This window comes from Stenella coeruleoalba (genome assembly GCF_951394435.1).
Source record: "Stenella coeruleoalba genome assembly, chromosome: 2".
In the NCBI taxonomy this organism is placed as follows: domain Eukaryota; kingdom Metazoa; phylum Chordata; class Mammalia; order Artiodactyla; family Delphinidae; genus Stenella; species Stenella coeruleoalba.
Window position 1 is genome coordinate 105,429,245 of NC_137147.1, and position 21,342 is coordinate 105,450,586.

Consider the following 21,342-nt stretch of genomic DNA (forward strand, 5'->3'; position numbering starts at 1 on the left):
CATCCCTGCTGAAAAAAGAGGTGGGGGGGGGGAACAGAAGCTGAGGGCTGGGCGGACGATACTCCGGAGCCACCTCCTGAGGTTACCTGGCCATTCTCCTGTCCTGGGGAAGGGCTATCCTCATATGTACAGACTACCTTGTCTCATTCTGAATGAGAAAGTCATGCAGAACTAAATCAATCAGAGGTCTCTTTGACATTAGAACTTCTTTCGTTTATTTTTCTCTCCACCTCTTGTGCTGACAAATGTGTTCGTGTAAAGACAGAAAAAAAAAAAAACAGCCGAGCAATTTGTCACGGGAATATCTTCCCTCCTGGCCTTCATAATGAATTGTACTGGTTAAAGTTAATCAATCATTCCCATAACTGTTCCTGTAGATGCTTCTTTTTTTAAAGGGCCCCCAGACTGGTTGCTTGAATGTACTGTTTCCAGGGACTCCGTGTGCACATGGGTAAACCCAAGTGCTCCTTGAGGGGGAAGAGAATCACAGTGAGTAGGAGTCCGTGTCAGGCACCAGCTGGCTGCTGTGGATGCATTAGCCCATCTTCTCCCAGCAATCCTCCCACATCCTGGGAGTTTGGAGTTTCCTCCCTTTTACAGGTGATCTTACAGGGAGGCAATCAGGGGAGGTCTGTAGGCTAAGGGGACTCAACGTCTAGGGAGCAGAGCTGCGATACAAACCCAAGCTTGTGTCTCCAGAGCGTCCACTTTGCCCTTCTGCATTCTAGTGAATAGGATAACCCTGGCCCCTAAAGATGCATTCCATGTCCTTACCAGATGTTCCCAAGCTTATTCTCAAGAGCATAAACATGTGTTGCTGTTCCCTGAATCCCCAAATCTTAATTTCTGCCATCTGGCTTTGTCCCTATGAAATGGGGACCTAACAACTCATCTTCTCATGCGAGGCATTAAAATCACAGATTCCATAATCCCAGAGGCCCTCCCAAGCTCCCCTGAGTCTTCATATCGCAAAGCTTCACATGGTCCCTGAACAGGAGGGAGTGAGAAAATGGGAAAGACTTGAAAAACTTCAACCATAGGACATATATTAATTTCTTGTGATGCTGATGCTATGGGAGAAATATTGAGTAGCTGAGCTCTGAAACCAGCAAGCATTTAAAAGAATTGAAATTATTTGTGTTTAGCACTTTCATGACTTGTCCTCAATCTCACCGTTGCCAAAGCAGTTTGAGGAGGACTTGGATGTTGTTTCCATGTATTTACTCATGTTCCACTGGGTTAAATATTGCCCTGGTATCAATTCCTGATTCGCACAGCAAGCCAAAGCAAAGGAGCCCAGATGAACTGTCACACATCCCCACTTAATGTGGTTTGAATTCTGAGACAAATAGGATCACAGTGAATTTCAGTGAACTGTCCGGATTCTTTTATTTGAGTTTGCTGGGATGATTGGTGTGTGGAATCAGAGGGCTGTGGGTTGAAGCTCGGCAATTGTTTCATTAGGCAAAAATTCCGGTTGCCGTAGTGCTCATTGTAACAGAGTCTGAATTGCATGTCACATTATCTGTACTAATGAAGGACAGGAACACCACCAACAGATGTCAGCTTGAGACGGGTCACAGGCTTCCTTGGAGCCCGTGGTTCTTAAATCTCCATCTCTACCACATCTAAAATTTAGCAAAAATAACATCATCTTGTTTTCTCATGATACCTCCATTCCTAGGAACTCTTACCCGTTTTCATGAAATCAACTGTAGGAATATTGTAGAAGAAACTGAAATTATAGATGAGGGACTGGACTCCTTGATTTTTGAGGTTCTTTTAGGTTCCAAAATTCTGGGCTCATCTAAGATCTCAATAGCTCAGTTAGCTAGGAAGATATGGCCCAATTCTTTTTCTTTTTCCCTTCCCCCGACCCATCCCCCCAGTAACCATAAGTTCATTCTCTAAGTCTGCAAGTCTGTTTCTGTTTTGTAAATAAGTTCACTTGTATCATTTCTTTTTAGATTCTGCATATAAGGGATATCATATGATATTTCTCTTTCTCTGTCTGACTTACTTCACTCAGTATGATAATCTCTAGGTCCATCCACGTTGCTGCAAATGGCATTATTTTGTTCTTTTTTATGGCCGAGTAGTATTCCGTTGTGGATCTGTACCACATCTTCTTCATCCATTCCTCTGCTGATGGACATTTAGGTTGCTCCCATGTCTTGGCTATTGTAAATTGTGCTGCAATGAGCAGTGGGGTGCATGGATCCTTTCAGGCCATCGTTTTCTCTGGATATATGCCCAGGAGTGGGATTGCAGGGTCAAGATATGGCCCAATTATTGGCATAAGTCCAGAATTACCTATATTTATTAATTCAGCAATTAGATACTATTTGCTCACTCTGGGGTAGGCACTGAAGACATAGAGATGAAAAAGCTTGGATGGTCCCTGCCCTCCAGGAGCACTCTATCTAGTGAAAGAGATGGTCGTGATGACTCCAATAGAATGTCTCATCATCACCTCAGCTTTCTGTATTGCCTGCTGGAATATAAACCTCCTTAAAGGCAAGATTACTTCCTATAAACAGATCTGTCCCCCAAACCCAGAATAAGGCTTGGCACTTAGAAGACATTCAAACAATATCAATCAGATTAATACATTTTTGGATGAATAGCATTAAGGAGATGTGATTAAAATATGGTAGGGAGAGTAGACAATTTCCTTTCTTGTTTTGAACTGTGTTTCTATTTTTTTTAACCTTTTATTTTATATTGGAGTACAGCCGATTAACAATGTTTTTTCAGGTACCCAGCAAAGCGACTCAGCCGTACATATACATGTATCCATTCTCCCCCAAACTCCTCTCCCATCCAGGCTGCCATATAACACTGAGCAGAGTTCCCTGTGCTATACAGTAGGTCCTTGTTGGTTATCCCTGTTAAATATAGCAGTGTGTACATGTCAATCCCATACGCCCTGACTATCCCTTCCCGCCAACCCTCCCCCCAGTACATATATACAATGGAATATTACTCACCCATTAAAAAGAATGAGATAATGCCATTTGCAGCAACATGGATGGATCTAGAGATTGTCATACTGAGTGAGGTGTCAGAGAAAGAGAAATATCATATGATATCGCTTACATGCAGAATCTAAAAAGAAATGATACAAATGAACTTATTTACAAAACAGAAACAGACTCACAGACTTAGTGAACCGTATCTCTTTCAATGCAGCTGCAGTAGGACCTTAAACAGTACCATAAGATTGGTCTTTAATCCCCATTTTCCCATGAGGAGACTCAAAGAGGGGCAGGAATTTGCTGAAGGTCATACAACTAAGTAAATGACCTAAATGAAAATCTAAATATCTGATACGTACCTAAGTGAAACTTGATTTCAAGCCTGTGTGCTTCTACTGGACTCTTCACCATAACTTGTCCTAACCACGTAATGAAAATCTTAAGCACTAGGTCCTTTAAATAAGTCACCCTACCTGATTCCTAAAGGAACCTGCAAGGTGGGTTTTGGTCCTCTTCCCATCCTAATCACTTTTCTTCAGCTCACCAAGGATTGGCAGTGACCTTGTGTTATTGCCCTTCTATAGATTAGAAAACCAAAGGTAAGCAGTGAGTAAATGTCAGATATGTCAGTAAATGTCAGAACATTGGTCTTTCTGTTTCCAGACCACACACACTCCACAGCACTTTCACACCATGTGGGTGTCTTCAGAATCCAATCACATGTTTACTCGTTAAATGTACAGACAGCTGGACAGTGGCTAACTTTCAGTTGCATTGCCCACACCTATACCTGTACGGTTACCTTTTTGTTTTGTTTTGTTTTAATCTTAACTTCTGGCACACTGTTTTATTTTTTAACTTTTTATTTTGTATTAGAGTACAATTGATTAACAATGTTGTGTTAGTTTCAGATGTACAACAAAGTGAGTCAATTATACATATACATGTATCTATTCTTTTTCAAATTCTTTTCCCAATTAGGTTGTTACAGAATATTGAGCAGAGTTCCCTGTGCTATGCAGTAGGTCCTTGTTGGTTACCCATTTTAAACATAACAGTGTGTATATGTCAGTCTCAAACTCCCTAACTATCCCTCCTCCCCCCCCTTCCCCACTGGTAACCATAAGTTTGTTCTCTAAGTCTGTGAGTCTGTTTCTGTTTTGTAAATAAATCCATTTGTATCATTTCTTCTTAGCTTCTGCATATAAGCGACATCATATGATATTTCTCTTTGTCTGACTTACTTCACTCAGTATGACAATCTCTAGGTCCACCCCATGTTGCTGAAGATGGCATTATTTCATTCTTTTTTAATGGCTGAGTAATATTCCATTGTATATATATATGTGTGTGTGTGTGTATATATATATATATATATATATATATATATATATATATATATATATATATATTCCACATCCATTCTTCTGTTGATGGACATTTAGGTTGTTTCCATGTCTTGGCTATTGTAAACAGTGCTGCTATGAACACTGGGGTGCATGTATCCTTTTGGACCATGCTTTTCTCCAGGTATATGCCCAGAAGTGGGGTTGCAGGATCATATGGTAGTGTACAGCTCCCTTTTTGGACCTGGCTGTAGGGCTTCACTTTTTTTTTTTTTTTTTTTAATGGTGAGATGGAACACATCAGACTTGAATCAGCTCTTAAAGTTTGGTCATTAGCACACTTCGTCCTTCAGAATGAGGAGTACAGCAGCAAAACTCAAGCACGTGAGAACAGAAAAGCATTCGTTCCTCGCTCTGAGTCTCCCCTGTCCCCTGGTGAGGTAGAGGACCAAGTTTCTGAATGACTGGGGAAAACTGTATAAGTAACTGATGACCAGAAAAACACTACTTGTAATTCTATGCTTGACAGTGAAGATAATGCCTTATCTTGGCAGTTTTCATTAGGGTCTCCTGCCATCAGCCCCTCCTGATACAGGTCACAAATATTGGCAATCTAGACCCTCTGCCGGCCCCACTCTCCTAAGCGGGCAATGTCCATGGGAGAAATGCCTGCTGTAACTAGACTATGTCATACTGTTATGGCCTGTGGGGCAGATATAATAACAGAAAGCAGGAAACTTCCTTTCCTCCATTCACTCCATCGTCTAATTTACAAAATGGGTGCATGACATACGTCATGCCACACAAATGCCATGGTCACGTTGTAGGAGATGATTAGGGCTGGGATCTGCCCTCCACTGTGCTCAAATATTCTGTGACTTTGAGACATCACCTCCTTCTTCTGGACCTCAGTTTCTCCATTAAAAACAAACATATGAACAAGCAACAACAGTAAGACACTCAAGATGATTTAATTTGAGAATCAGCAAGTTCTCTCTGAATTCTCATATTCCATGATGCTATTTTAGAATTTTCAGGGATATTTTAAGTCCATCAAGAATTATACAGGTTCCATACATATGTGTTAGTATATGGTATTTCTTTTTCTCCTTCTGACTTAATTCACTTTGTATGAAGTGAAGTTAAGACTCTAGGTCCATCCACCTCACTACAAATAACTCAGTTTTGTTTCTTTTTATGGCTGAGTAATATTCCATTGTATATAGGTGCCACATCTTCTTTATCCATTCATGTGTCGATGGACACTTAGGTTGCTTCCATGTTCTGGCTATTGTAAATAGTGCTGCAGTGAACATTGTGGTACATGGCTCTTTTTGAATTATGGTTTTCTCAGGGTATACACATATGGAATCTAAAAAAAAAATGGTTCTGATGAAGCTAGGGGCAGGACAGGAATAAAGACACAGATGTAGAGAATGGACTTGAGGACACGGGGAGGGGGAAGGGTAAGCTGGGACGAAGTGAGAGAGTAACATTGACATATATACTATCAAATGTAAAATGGATGGCTAGTGGGAAGCAGCCGCGTAGCACAAGGAGATCAGCTCATTGCTTTGCAACCACCTAGAGGGGTGGGATAGGGATGGTGGGAGGCAGACACAAGAGGGAGGGGATATGGGGATATATGTATACATATAGCTGATTCACCTTGTTATACAGCAGAAACTAACACAACATTGTAAAGCAATTATACTCCAATAAAGGTGTTTAAAAAAAAAGAATTATACAGGACATCACATCCATTCTTCGGGAGATGCAGGTCCCACGTGAAACTCACATTTTCTAGTCATCAGGCTTGGGAAGAGAAATATCATTATTTCACAATGTCCCTCAAAGAACAGAGCTGCCAAACTGTGTCATTGTGTGGACTCCCCGCAGTGATACCCTCATGTGGTTTCTCACCGGTTTCCTCACAGGGTTAAGACAGAGAAGGTTCTTGTGCACACACAATTGAACAGGGGAAAGGTAAACACCCAAGCTACTTGAATTCAGAAGCACCTTTGTTTTGTCCTCACTTGAATTTAATTTCCAAATCACAATATTACAGATTTAAATAGAAGGTCCAGAGGTGCCAGGGAAGAGTAAAAATAGAAGCTAGAATGACAGAGGGGACCATCCTCCAGTAAGTGGTATCTGACTTATTAACAGACGAAACAGAAACAAAAATTGATTTATAAATGATCTTGGGGAGGTAAAGGCTGCTGCCTACATTTTAAAGTTAATGTGCAATTATATATGAAATTCTTAATTACACTTGTAATCCTTAATTACACAAGCAGTATAGGAATACATTTCTCTTTTCAAAAATTAAAACACTGTAGATAGGGCTTCCCTGGTGGTGCAGTGGTTAAGAATCCGCCTGCCAATGCAGGGGACATGGGTTCGAGCCCCGGTCCAGGAAGATCCTACATGCCACGGAACAACTAAGCCCGTGCGCCACAACTACCGAGGCTGCATGCAACAACTACTGAAGCCCGCACGCCTAGAGCGCATGCTCTGCAGCAAGAGAAGCCACCGCAATGAGAAGCCGGCACCCCAACAAAGAGTAGACCCCCTGCTCGCCACAACTAGAGAAAGCCCACATGCAACAACGAACACCCAATGCAGCCAAAAATAAATAAATAAATAAATAAAAACATTGCAGATAAGCTGATGTTCTCACTGATCAGACCTCACCCTCTCCATCCTGAGTTCCTGTTTGATGCATATCCTGTAAGAACATTTTCCTTGATTTTACATAATTTTGATATATATTGATAGATCCATAAAATTATATCATTTAGTAGTACATTAATTGTTATTGATTTTAATAGCACATATAATTTTATTCTACAACTTGTCACTCAATGAAATGACTTGAGTTTCCACCCATATTCCTATATACATTTATGTTGTTTCAAGTTTTTCACTTTAAACACGACTGCAGTGAGCATTTCTGTACCTGCCCCTTTGGGTACATATGGGTCGTGGGTGAACTGTTCTTCAAAAGCAGCTGTATCATTTTATAGTTCTACCGTTTCCTGTTTAAGTGTCAACACTTTATATTATTTCCAAACTCTCTTGATTTTGCCACTCTATGGGTGAAAAATGGTGTCTTATTGTTTTAACTTGTATTTCTTTATGAGAGAGTTGAGTATCTTTTCATTGTATATTTTCTGTTATTTACTGTGTATATTATATGATCACTTTTCTATTGGGTTATTTGCATTGATTTTTAGGAATTGATTTTTAGGAATACTGATTTTTTCCAATATTTGTTACAGATGTATTCTCCCAAGTTGCAGACACCATGCCCCTTCCCCCCTTAAGATATTTGTGTGTGTTTCCTAAGAATAACAATATTCTTTTATGTAACCACAGTCCCGATATTAAATTCAAGAAATTTTACATTGAGGCTATAATTTTATCTAGTCTAACCACTCATATTCCAATTATTTACTTGTCCCAATAATATTCTTAATAACCTTCTTTATTTTTTTTTTTTTTTTTTTTTTTTTTTTTGCGGTACGTGGGCCTCTCACTATTGTGAGAGGACCTGCTTGCCCTTTTCTCATACCTACTGAGAAAAATACTAGCCTGTATCCACCCAACTGCCTGCTTCTTCCAGTCCAATACCTTGGCTTCTGAGTACTGTTGGAGAAAACTGAATAACCATGCAGATTAGGGTCATTACAGGTGTGTGACCTCCGAGCTCAACAAGGCCTTCCACATTGCTTGGAAATACTTTATTTCTCAAGTCAGCTTTCATTTACATTTTTTCTCAGTAAACTCTCCTGACACCTCCTAGCCACCCCACCACTCATCTTCCACCCACCTTCTCTTCCCCTGATATTCATGTACACATGTACACACTGCCCATCGGGAAAGTAGAAGTTGTCAGACTAGACTTCTCGGAGCTCAGTATTTTGGAAATCTGTTTTATTGTCCGGGGTTTTAGTTTTGACGGTGTCTTTTTAGTACTCATATAAATTCTTACTGTAGGTTTCTGGAAGGAAAACCTAATACAGTAAGTCCCCTACATATGAACCTTCAAGTTGCAAACTTTCAAAGATGCAAATGTGCATCTAGTTCTAGCAAGGAACCAGAACCTGTGCCATCCACGTCAGGCGTGAGTGACATCACCGCTCGCCCTCCATCTCCTGTTGCTGACGATCCTTCAGCTCTACCATCTCCCACCTCCTCTCCGTCCTCCAGTCAGTAACTCTTCTTTCCTGTTCACTCGATGTCAGCCCCTGGATGCCAGCTGTTGTACTGTACTACTGTACTTTGCAAGGTACTGTACTGAAAGAGTCAATGTTTTCTTTACTTTTTATTTGTTTTTTAATGTATTATTTGTGTGAAAAGTATTATAAACCAATTACAGTACAGTACTATATAGCCAGTTGTGTTAACTGGGTACCTAAGCTAACTTTGTTGGACTTAAAAATACATTGGACTTACGAATGTGCTCTGGGAATGCAACTCGTTCATATGTGGGGGACTTAATGTACCTGTTCCAACTTTCCTAGTTTTCCTTTAATCAAAAAACAAAAACAGGGCTTCCCTGGTGGTGTAGTGGTTGAGAGTCCGCCTGCCGATGCAGGGGACACGGGTTCGTGCCCCGGTCCGGGAAGATCCCACATGCCACGGAACGGCTGGGTCCGTGAGCCATGGCCGCTGAGTCTGCGCATCCGGAGCCTGTGCTCTGCAACGAGAGAGGCCACAACAGTGAGAGGCCTGCGTACTGCAAAAAACAAACAAACAAACAAACAAAAAACCCAATCCCTCCCCCCCACTACCATAACAACAACAACAAAAATACCTTCAAAGATAATGGAAAAAGTCAAAGTAGTACACAGGCAGAGAAATTAGTTTCCTAGAAGGAAAATCAGCTGGCTCAGACTTTTCCTTCACAATATTAAATTCCAGAAGATAATGAGAGTTTTTTGCAGAACATTTTTGGGGAAAAGAAATCTAAATACAATAATTTTTTAATGAGAGAAGGCAAAGAATGACATCACAGATAAACACATGACCATACATCCCATCACTCAGATAACTTTCTTGCAAAAACTACTCAAAATTTTCCTGTGGACAGACAGATAAATTAAATACACGAGTGGAGAAGTTGAAGCTTAAAAGAAAGTAGGGGGGCTTCCCTGGTGGCGCAGTGGTTGAGGGTCCGCCTGCCGATGCAGGGGACACGGGTTCGTGCACCGGTCTGGGAGGATCCTACATGCCGCAGAGCGGCTGGGCCCGTGAGCCGTGGCCGCTGGGCCTGCGCGTCCGGAGCCTGTGCTCTGCAACAGGAGAGGCCACAACAGTGAGAGGCCCGCATACCGCAAAAAAAAGAAAAAAAAAGAAAGTGGAAGAAAGCTTGGAATTCCATTTAGTGATAGAGTGGATTATATCTATAGTGTTCGCAAATACATTATAGTTAGAAAATTGAAGGAAAAAGCCAAAAAGTTTCTTGTAAAGATTTAGAAGAGAAATAACAACAATCATGTGAAGCTCATCTAACTCTTAAGTCTATGTAGACCTCACCACAACTGCCCATTCCCCAGGAGCTGGACCCGATCGACATGAACAGACCCCTCAGCTATGTCTGTACTAGGTGATTCTGCTTCACTGGCCACAGGTAGGCATCTGACTCAAGCTAAGCCATTAATCATCCCTACCAAGGGTCTGAATCTTGTACTGAGAGACGCAGCACCTGAGCACCTTTAAACTGAGCTATGTTAGAGTCCTCCAGAGTGAAGGCTCATGAAGCCCTCCAACTAGGACCACTGAATCTGCCCTGGTCCCTGTCCATCTCAAGGCATGGCCATAGCAACAAATGTCCTCTTTAAGTTAAGCTAGCCATGGTCCATCTCTGCTATTGTTGACCAAACGAAGCTTAACTAATGCAGAAGTTGCTGCGAGCAGTGGAGATTTTCAATTATCAGGATTTTAAAAGGAGTGTGGTGAGGAGAGAAGTGAGGATGTGCTTGAGACAGGCTGGGACCTGGGACCTGGGACCCTGTGCTGCAGTGCTTGCACCTGGACAAACATCTTGAGAAACAAAATACAAAGAAACTATAAGGGACTTAAAATAACTGCATGCATGCACAGTAGGGGCGAATTATGGACAACAAGATACAAAAAGACCAAAAACCCAAGTGCCATTTCTGAAGAGCGGGAACAAAAGCAGGGTACGGCGCATGTCCCCTGCACACGACACCACCTAAGGGGTGGGCAAAACACCTAAGCCACCCCTCCAGCCCGACCCCTGGACACACTCCTACCCTCACCCCATATAAGGAGCAAGCTCGCCCCCCCCCCAGCTAGTGAGCAAGGGAACCTGGTGTTTGTTCTCGCTCCCCTCTGCTGCAGCAGGGGTCCCAATAAAGCCTTGCCTGAATTTCTTTTCTGGCCTCTGATCAATTTCTATTTATTGAGAAGGTCAAGAACTCTGGTCAGTAACATGCTCACTTTCCTATCCTTGTCTGGGAAGGTGGCAATCTTTTCCATGAAATAGTGACATAATTAGTGAAACTGTTGCCTATTTGCTCTTGGGACTTGATTCAACAGTAATTTCATAGGATTTTAGCATGTTTCAGTTACTTCTTTAGACTTTATGGTACAAGATGAGAGATACAAACTCCAGTCCAAGATAGCCATTCTAAAAATTGATAGAGAATAGCATAAAGTATGTGACTCTGTGAAACAAGGCCTTTTATGGACATCACCAGAAATCTGAGGCAGCTGAGGATCAAATAATCATATACCTTGCTAAACTGCAGCGGTCAACTTGGCCGGTTCATCATAAAGCTAAAGTTAGCGTCCTGATCAGAAAACGGTAGAGTTACGGTGCTTAGGAGATGTCATGTCTGGGAGAGGCCAGAGGAGTCTGGGCATCCTGGGATTTCCCGTTGCCTCGTTTGTTCCTCTAAATCACCTTCAAAAGAAAATGAGTGGAAGGGGACTTCCCTGGTGGTCCAGTGGTTAAGACTTCTTCCAATGCAGGGGGTGTGGGTTCGATCCCTGGTCAGGGAGCTAAGATCCCACATGCCTCGCGGCCAAAAAAACCCAAAACATAAAACAGAAGCAATAGTGTAACAAATTCAATAAAGACTTTAAAAATGGTCCACATCAAAAAAATCTTAAAAAAAAAAAAACAAAGAAAATGAGTAGAAGAAGGGATAATCCCCAAAGACTGTGAGCCTGGAAAAGAGAGGGTCAACATCGTGTTAGATTTCCTTGCCAGATGGGACTTCAGCTCACCTCCCATAGGGGAAAAGGAATTTGGTGAATCACACGAGCTAGAGCCCTATTTGCATGTATGAGGGAAAAGGATGTGTGCATGTATGTTTGCACATGCGTGTAAGCCTGTATGCTGGGAAGTCAAGGGGAAGAATGTAGTGAACATCTATTGCTTGATTCACTCACCTTCTCTTATTTTTCTGGAAAAGGACTTTGTTCTCCTCCATCTACATGGAGAAGAGGAAGCCGTGTTTACACGATATTGCCCTGTCTCCTGGCTACCTAGCTCAAGCTCTATTGGATTCAAGCTGAATCAAAGTCTTTTCTCACCAATTTCAAATTCGAATTAAGATATCGAAATATCAGCCTGTCTGCTCTCTGTGTCTGGATGACACATTCTGGAGCCATTACCAGTGACTGAATTCCTTCATGTGAACTAGAGAAAGAAAGCTGGACTGCAGGGCAAGCGAAGTATCAAAAATGCATGCTGAGCAGAACACATAAGAAAGATCTGCCTGAATCTTTAACGCTGCTCCAGTGTGTCTGCGAAAGCTGACTGCATCCTTGACTGGGATTTAGGATTTCCTTGATTTGCATAATTCCTCTAAATTCTTCATATAACATGCTTAGTAGTAGTAGGCACCCTTTGGCTTAAGGTTTCTATTTCTAGCAACCGAGAGAATTTTAATAGCCATGATCATATATAGAATTTACATTTTTTAACTTTATCTTACATGTATCACCCTTCTCTCAAGTTTCATCAACAACTTTAACGAAATTTTATCACAGCTCTTATGACAGTGAACAGTAATTATTTTGCACATAGACCACCCACTATACTATGAATTCATGAAGAGTCAGGATGGTGTGTGTTCATCTCTTTTTTTTTTTTTTTTTTTGAGGTACGCGGGCCTCTCACTGTTGTGGCCTCTCCCGTTGCGGAGCACAGGCTCCGGATGCGCAGGCTCAGCGGCCATGGCTCACAGGCCCAGCCGCTCCGCGGCATGTGGCATCCTCCCAGACCAGGGCACGAACCCGTGTCCCCTGCATCGGCAGGCGGATTCTCAACCACTGCGCCACCAGGGAAGCCCTGTTATTCATCTCTTGATCCCCAGACTATCAAGGGCTAAGTTGTCTCACTGAGCACCTAAAACCAGGTGGCAGTGTCTGCAGTGGGAACAGAATTTCCTGCCTTGGCTACTGCTTCCGAGGGAAGCTCCTGACTCACCTGAGAGTCATGATGTGTCCTTGTCACCCCAGCACAAGAAGGCCAGGAGATTGAGATAATGGGAACAAGTGGAAAATTTCTAGGGGAATCACAAGCTCCAGCACGTCTAGAGCTGTACTGCCCAGTATCCCAACCAGTAGCCCCACGTGGCTCATTGAACACTTGAAACGTGGCCAGTCCGGAGTGAGATGCGCTGTTAGCATAGCATACACACTGGCTTGTGAAGACACAGTAGGAGAAATACAATATAAAGTATCCCGTTAATAATGTTTACACTGATTACATGATCTATACTATATTGCTTTATATAAAATATGTCATTAAAATTAATTTCACCTGTTTCTTTGTACCTTTTTTTCCAAATTCTGTTTTTTTATTGAGGTATAATTAACATATAGCATTATATTGGTTTTAGGTATGCTACATAATGATTCAATATTTCCATGTATTATGAAATGATCATCGCAATAAGTCTAATTAACATCCGTCACCACACATAGTTATAATCTTCTTCTTGTGATAAGAACTTTTAAGATCTATTCTCTGAAACAACTTTCAAATAGGCAATACAGTATCATTAACTATAGTCACATGCTGTGCATTGCATCCCCTGGACTTATTTTATAACTGAAAGTTTGCACCTCCTGAACCCCTTTACCCATTTCACACCTCCCCCCGACTCCTGACCTCTGACAGCCAACAATCTGTTCTCTGTATCTTCCAGTTTGTTTTTTTCTTTTTGTACCTTTTTAACATAGCTACTAGAAAACAAAACGACACATGTGGCTCTTCCTGCATTTCTGCTGGACCGTGCTGTAGACTTTCTTTGACTGAGGATAAAGAACAGGGAAAAAGGAGGAGACGCAGGAGCGGGGAGAGGAAGGTGAAGGAAGAGGAATTGTCTTTTTTCCGTGAGGAACTTTGCTTCAAAGTTAACATTCATTGAACACTTACTATGCTGTAGGCACCAAGCAGAGAACTTTTACATGTAATATTTCATTTAATCTTCACAACAACCGTATAAGGTTTCTATTACAACGATCCCCACGTTATTGATGAGGAAAACTTAGGAAGTGCAAGTAATTGGCCCAAGGTCCTATAGAGAGGGAAATGGTAGAGCTGGGGTGTGCACAGGAGCCACACCCACACTCTCATCCTTTATTCTTCATCCTCTGTCCTCTGTGTAGTCCAAGCTAGAAGCTCTGTGTATGTTCTTGCTGACTTCTCCCAGAATCTCTGGGCCAAAGCTGCATTGTGTAATTTTCTTTAGGAGAGAGTTCACTGTTTTTTCCTTGAGCAAACATAAGAGGAGTCCTGGTGGATTCAGTGATTCTGGATATCCGATCTCAAACCCAGCCTCCCTGGGACCATCACCACCCTGCATCCCTTCATGGTAGAGATGGAAGACGCCAGATTCTCTGAAACCCTGGCTCAAGAAAATTGGATGGGACCTAATCAGCTGAAAAAACAAGGATGCAAATTGATCCTGACATGGGAAGTCATCAAGTACCTGCAACGAAATTTCCAAGCTGTCAAAACTGTTCAATATGCATTCACTTAGAGCGTGCGGGATTAAGAATTCCAATTCTCCACCAGACACCAGTGATGAGCGGAGAAAATGAATGGGGCATTATGAATCTAATCTTCTGATGCTAATTATCCCTGGAATAGCACAGGACACAAACACCATCTTCCCCTGTAGCAGCCTTGAGAGTGCAATTGGATTTCCATCTGGTTCTTTGTAACCAGGGACCCCACCACTTGGAAGATGAGCTACAGTGCTTACTTAACACAGCAGGGATCCAGTCCTGATGATGGCTGTGCACCTTCTGGCCTCTCTTGGCACCAGACAGCAATGCTGGGTCCTTTCAAGTCAGGCGATGGCACCAGGGCTCCCTGGAGTTTCTCAGTCCAGGTCTGACTACAGGGCTGAATGCAGGACACACACCCCAGGAGCTCTGGTGTATCAGTGTCCTAGGGCTGTCATAACAAAGTACCACAGACTGGGTGGCTTAAACAACAGAAATGTATTGTATCCCAGTTCTGGAGGCTAAAAGCCCAAAATCAAGGTCTTGGCGGTGTTGGTTCCTTTTGAGGGTTGTCATGGAGAATCTGTTCCATGCCTCTCCTCTAGCTTTTTCTGGTTTGTTGACAATCGTTGGGGCTCCTTAGCTTGTAGAATCATCACCCCAATCTCCACTCTTGTGTTCACACAGAGTTCTCCCTGTGTGTGTTTGTCTCTGTGTCCAACTTCCTTCTTTTCATAAGAACACAAGCCATACTGGATTAGGGTCCACCCTGATGACCTCGTCTTTACTGGATCATCTACAAAGACCTTGTTTCCAAATAAAAGTCACATTGACAGGTGCTGGGGTTAGGACTTCAGCATCTTTGGAGGAGACGCAATTCAGTCCACAGCACCTGGGATGGCCGGTGTTCCCTAGGAGGACAATCCTGTCCCTAAACAACGGTCCAGCTTAGAGGCAAAGTCATCTGTCCACTTGACTATTCCCTGCCACAGACATGGTTTTTCCCTGGGACCCTTGCTGTGGTGGCTGGGGACAGGCAGTGCCCTGTTCTCTCTTGAGCCCCTGGAGCCCTTGGGAGAAAAAGTTCCAGAACCATGACTGTCTTGCTCCGTGCCACCTCGGGCACCCAAGGGTGGGGTGGGTGGGGGCAGAATGTACCTGTCTCTGTCTTTATTCTTTGCCTGCACCTGTAACAGGCAGTGTGTCACCTAGATCCATATTCAGGTCTAGGCTCTGCCATTTACCCTCCGTGTGACCTTGGAATGTTCTTGGACCTTGTTCACCCTCATTCTTCTCATCTGTCAGTAGGGACCAGGATGCTCACTTCCTGCCACACGTTGTGCTGAGGAGGTGGTTTGGGTAAGGCACGGAACACAGGGTCTGGCGCAGAGTTCGTGGGTAATAAACAGTAGCTTCCATCACTAAGCCTCGCTTAGGCAGAGCCTGACTTGGGAGGGAAGCAGCTCCCACCCTCTGAGAGGCCACCCAGCAGATGTCATTCTGAGGACCAGCATTTCCAGCAACCATTTCTTCTGACTAACCACATGCGTGCCTGGCTTCACACACTCTTGAAGATTCTCACTGTACAGCCTATCGGCATTTGAGTCCCAGAGACAAAGGCTGGGCTCAGCAGCCCTGGAGTTGGGAGCAAGATGCAGAGAGGGAGAGAAAATGCATGTTAATGAAGGAGACTGGAAGACTAATAAGAATTCCATTCGTGAGGATCTACCAGAAAAACAACACCCTTTGACCAATCTCCCAGGGCCCAATTAGACCACTGCTTTGGCAAACTTGATTTTGAGAGGTGAGTATTCTTTCATCTGTGTCTTAGAGAAGAAAGGAGAAAAAGAGGGAGGGAGGAAGGAAAAGAAGAGAAGAGAGGAGAGGAGAGGGTAGGAGGAGAGGGGAGGGGAAGGGTGGGGAGAGGGACAGAGAAGGGGAGAGGGAGAGGAAGCAATTGAGAAAAATCTATGCTTCTCTTCCTAGAGTACACGTTCATCTGCTCTGATGAACTCTTTCTCAAAAGACTGATGCACGAGTTACTCGGACCCCTCTGGCTCCAGGGGTGGGTCAGCTAAAGGCACATACTCATTGCTTCCACAATGCTCCATGGGTCGCCTTGGAAGTCTGTGCCATTCTTGCCTATTCATGTGCCTGCCATGAATATCCGGTGACCTCCTGGTGGCAGAGACTCTGCCTTATTCGCCTTGGACTCTCAGGGACACGGTAGGTGCTCAGAAGGTCTGTAAAACAAGTCAACGCAGTTGACTTTTACAACGCAGATGAGATGCGTCCACTACCACACACATACGAGGAGGAAAAGAACCGTCAGCAAAGATGCTGTCCCCCCAAATCCTTGACGCCAGCCTGCATTTTGTCAACAGTTGGGATCCACATCAGGCCTGGAGTCCTTGGAGGGGTGTCATCGTCTCTCCTTCCTGCTGGCTTCACGCCTGGTGTAGGGTGGACCAGGCTGGCAAGACGGAGGGCTCTCCTTCTGGGAGCTGCTGTGTCCTCTCACCGTTGTCCTGCTAAAGAGGTATTGCATGAATGAAGTCACCTTCTGTCCATCTCTAGGACTTAGTGTTTCCATCTCCAAGACAGGAGTGGGTGGACTAGACGACCTCTAGGTGTCCTTTCACTATCAGCGCGTCTCTCTACCAACCACCAATGCAGGTCGCATTGTGCACAAAAGTTACCCAACTGAGGAAGCAGGTCACTCTGGGAAACCAGCGTGCACTTCATGTACCAGGCTTTGCTCCATGGCTGAGGCCACACCCACAGGAGAACGTAGGCACCTGCTCCTTTGTCTGCCCAGAAGGGTTACCCTTTTCTAATCCAGCTGCCCAGGAGGGGCTATTTTCTGATTTGTCCATGAAAGGGAGTCTTTCTTCTAATTCAAAAAGAAGTACTGGGACTTCCCTGGTGGTCCAGTGGTTAAGACTCCATGCTTCCACTGCAAGAGGTACGGGTTTTATCCCTGGTCGGAAAACTAAGATCCCACATGCTGTGTGGTGCAGCAAAAAAAAAAAAAGATAATAGATTGAAATGTCAAAACATAGCAGAAATTAAAAAAAAAAAAAAAAAAAAGAAGTACTGTGTGGGCTAACATCCACCCTACAACCAACTGCAACAAGAATGACCCAGTAATTTTCATCCAAGTGTGGGAACAGGAAGCTCATCTTAGGCTTCAGTTTTCTAGATCTTTTCCAGAATGTTCTGTAAAGCCAGGCTTTGAGGTTATGCTCCAAAAGGTACTTCCTTTCCTTGAATCTTCATGATGCAGTGATGGGGGAAGGGTGGCTTCCCATTGATGTCCATTATTAACACCTTCCTTATGTGTTAGAGCCCCAGGCTTGCCACCCTGGCCAAGCCATGCCTCTTTGAACTTACGTGATGGTTAATTCTACGTGTCAACTTGGCTAGGTCACCATTTCCAGATATTTGCCCAAACACTGATTCAGACACTGCTGTGAATGCATTTTTTTAGATGAGATTAACACTTAAATCAGTGGACTTTGAGTAGAACACATTAGCCACCATAATGTGTGTGGGGGGGCCTCGTCTGATCAGTTGAAGGTCTCAAGAGAAAAAAGATGGACTCCCCCAAAGAAGAGAGAATTCTGCCTCCAGACTGCCTTGTGGGCTCAGGCGGAAGCATCAACAGTTCCCTGAGTCTATACCTTATTTCCAGGCTGTCTCCCTCTCTGACTTGGTCCTAGTTTTGTGCCCCCTGTGAAATCTAGGTCTTCAGGAAAGGGTGTGCTAGGAGAGTGAATGAAAGAATTTTTCTGGGTTTCCAACCAAATAGGTCGCGCCATATCTGTTGAGGATGCCAACAGGAAAACAAGTCTGGGTGGAAGGGCTCGAAGCTAGGTAGTGACAGGCAAGCCTGTGGGTGATAAAAAGGCTGACCCCTGGGACAGAAGAGGGTAAGCTGCCCTCGCCATCCAACTCAGCACCTGCTGACCCAGGTGAGCCACCCAAGCCCGCTATTCGCATCCTAAGATCCAGGGCACTGCCCTCCAGATTCCACTCCAAATGAGCCTGGTTTAGGGCATTATACTTACTGAAAAACTGACGAGTCATATATCTCAGACGTTGGACCCATTTCCTGAAGGGCCTACTCTAGTTACAGAATCCCACCTTCAAGCCCATTCTACCAAGGAGAATTCATAACCAGTAACATCCAAAGGGAAAGTCGCCTGCCAGGAGAAGGCAGGACAGTGCCTGAGAGTGGACAAGAAGTTCCTCGAGGGGAGATGTTGGATCTATTGGCCTCAAGATCTCCAGGACCCAGCACGGGACCTGATACAAAGGAACAAACCTCTGCTCAGCCGAAGGCCAGAACAGAGCCCGGAGGAAAAGCCTGGAATATGCAGGATGCAAAAAGGAAACTGCAGGAAAAGGAAGGCATCTGGAAGCTTGGAATGGGCACCGGATTAGGACTTTTCGGTTTATAAAAAGTACTTTCTGTTACCCTCCATCAGCTCTTTCTGAAGCCACGAGGATTAGGGGTACACATGTCTCAATCCCCATTTGATAGACAGAATCTCAGGAAACTCTATCGACTTGCCCACCCAGTCAGAGCCAGAGCTTGAACTTGACCCATCTCCTTCCAAATTCCAAGCCCTGTGGAGGGAGGAAGGTCCTAAGAAAGGAACTGGGGTGTTCTTTTCTTTTTTAAGATTTTTTTTTTTGATGTGGACCATTTTTAAAGTCTTTATTGAATTCGTTACAATATTGCTTCTGGTCTATGCCTTGGTATTTTTGGCTGTGAGACATGTGGGATCTTAGCTCCCCGACCAGTGATTGAACCCACACCCCCTGCACTGGAAGGCAGAGTCTTAACCACTGGACTGCCAGAGAAGTCCTTGGTGTGTTCTTGATGAGATGACTCATTCCCTTCATAATAATCGGCCTGGAGCAGAACTGGATGAAAGCTACCTCCAGGCTAATTATTTTTCCCACCAAAGAAAAGCCGCTCTCCACAGATGCAGTCTAGTCCCCCTCATTCTGACACCGATTCCCATGCGGAAGGACACGAGAACAGCTCAGCTCAGACCAGTCCCACTCTGCAGCCTTGCTTCTAGCAGCTAAAATTATCATCTTTGTGCATCAATTCGTATCAGGTTTGCAAATTTACCAGCGGCACTCCGATTTGCAAAGAAAACATAACTTCTTCATTTTCCACGATGGATGTAAGGAAATTCAATCTGATCTAATAATGTAAAACAGTCTCTTTAGAGAACTCAGCTTCTTTTGGATAAACGTTTTGTACTTTTTAATCCCTTTTCACCTCGCTTATCTCCAAGAGGGCATCTGGAGGTGTTGATACAAGAGAGCTGGTCTGTGTGACCTAAAGGTGACGAGAAAGACCTCGGATCCACACGGGCCACAGGCCCACGGTCCCTTCCGGCTCCTGTAGTCTGTATGAGGATGCCGCTGTCCACCTGATCGACAGGAGCCCTGCTGGCACCAGAGGCTGAAGCCTGCCCTCCTTGGTTCTGTCTGGGCTCGGCAGTCCTGCTATCTGGAGTCCAAGTCAATCCTCTCTAGGACCGCGTGTCCCCTGAGGTCTAGCTGTGCTGCATGGCCAGTTCTTGGTCGAGATGATCTGCCATCTGGCCCGCAGCTACAGTGTCCCTCACCACAAGGCAGCAACACCCGTCTCCCCGAGTAAGCCTCCCAGCCAACGCCATCAATCCCTGGGATCTTCTAGGGGGAACCAGGAAAAAGTGGACACTGTCCTCGCCCTCCCGCGCCAGCCCCAGGAGCTGAGGAAGCCTCTGGAGGCTTAGCTGGGAGGTTCCTCACTTCAGCTGGGAGAGGGTCAGAACACACCTCTTTCCCTACTTACTCACCTGCTTCTGACAGCCTCCTTCCTCCCGCAGTTTTTTTGAGGCCAGAAGGGGTGGGCTTTCCCCTTCCTTCTTCCCTGATAGAGACATCCCCTATCCTGTACTTTTAGGAGGCATCTGTCGTCCCCTTTCCTGGCACTTTGGTGGTGGAATGGCTGCCAGGAAACGTCACGTTTGGGTGAGAAGGACGAAAAACCGTCTGGTACTTTTGAAAGATGACCTCAGTACACAAGAACACCAGTTCCTCTGGCCAAGCTTCCAGACTGGGCAGAAGACCACTCTTCTGGCCACGCGCGCTCTTAACACCTCAAAGGTAGGCAAGCAGAAGGGAAGGGAAATTACTTAGACCCGAAAGAGAACCGATGTTTTATAGCAAGGTGAACATTTATTCCAACACAGAGCAAAAAGCTACACTTTCAAATTGGTCAGGGGAGCCTCATGGCTGAGGTCCAAGCACTGAGCCCCTAAAGACACAGACTGACCTTGAAAAATGTTCGTTTTATAGGAATATTTTGCTAGTAGCATTCGGGGCAAAATGCTCAATATCTGGCAATATCTGAGGTGTCCAGCCCAAACGTTTGACATGGCAGCCTCATTTGCCAAGGTCGTGCCTCTGGTTCCCGTATGGAATGAGAGGACTTTGGTTCCAGGACCACAGGCTGGCTCCCTGGGGTAGGCCAGCTGCAGCAGAAGTCTGAGCTTTTGGTGTTAACGGGAGGCAATATGAGTGAGTGAGTGTGGCTGACTCAACACCGTAAGTTATCCCTTTGGAAAAACATCTTAAAACTCACATTCTACCAATGTAAGAACCATGGTTCATAAACCTCCTGAATCTGCGAACAAATCAACAAAATGTGTGTGTGTGTGTGTGTGTGTGTGTGTGTGTGTGTGTGTGTGAGTGAGAGATGAGGGGCGTATAATTGATTTGTTTTGTTTTTTCCAAATATTCAAAGGGGTATCAGACCTGTATCAGCGTCCGATGGAATGAATTTACTGCAGGAACTTGGTTACACTGGTGAAATGTGGAGAGGAGGAAACAGCAAATAATAGGAATTCATGAAATAGAGGACGAAATCTGTAAGAGAATCAGCAAAGCAAAATAATGGTTCTTTGAAAACGTTAATAAAATCGATATCTTTCTATAGGGGCTTTTAAATG

At 44.2% G+C, this 21,342-nt stretch overlaps 1 protein-coding gene across 6 annotated transcripts in view; it reads right to left on the minus strand.

The window, feature by feature from the left end:
* Nucleotides 1-8,174: 8,174 nt before the first annotated feature.
* LOC307181787 (5-formyltetrahydrofolate cyclo-ligase) overlaps nucleotides 8,175-21,342 on the minus strand; it is a 263,359-nt gene continuing 250,191 nt past the window's right edge. For 3 of the 6 annotated variants that reach the window (XR_013827041.1, XR_013827042.1, XR_013827045.1), the window contains 3 exons: nucleotides 21,149-21,259; nucleotides 20,188-20,490; nucleotides 8,175-9,029 (listed from right to left, as the gene is read on the minus strand). The gene's annotated coding sequence lies outside the window, so the exon portion shown is untranslated. Of the gene's footprint in view, nucleotides 9,030-15,710; nucleotides 15,959-20,187; nucleotides 20,491-21,148; nucleotides 21,260-21,342 lie in introns of those variants that run through there. The other 3 variants (XR_013827046.1, XR_013827044.1, XR_013827043.1) reach the window with 3 other exon arrangements.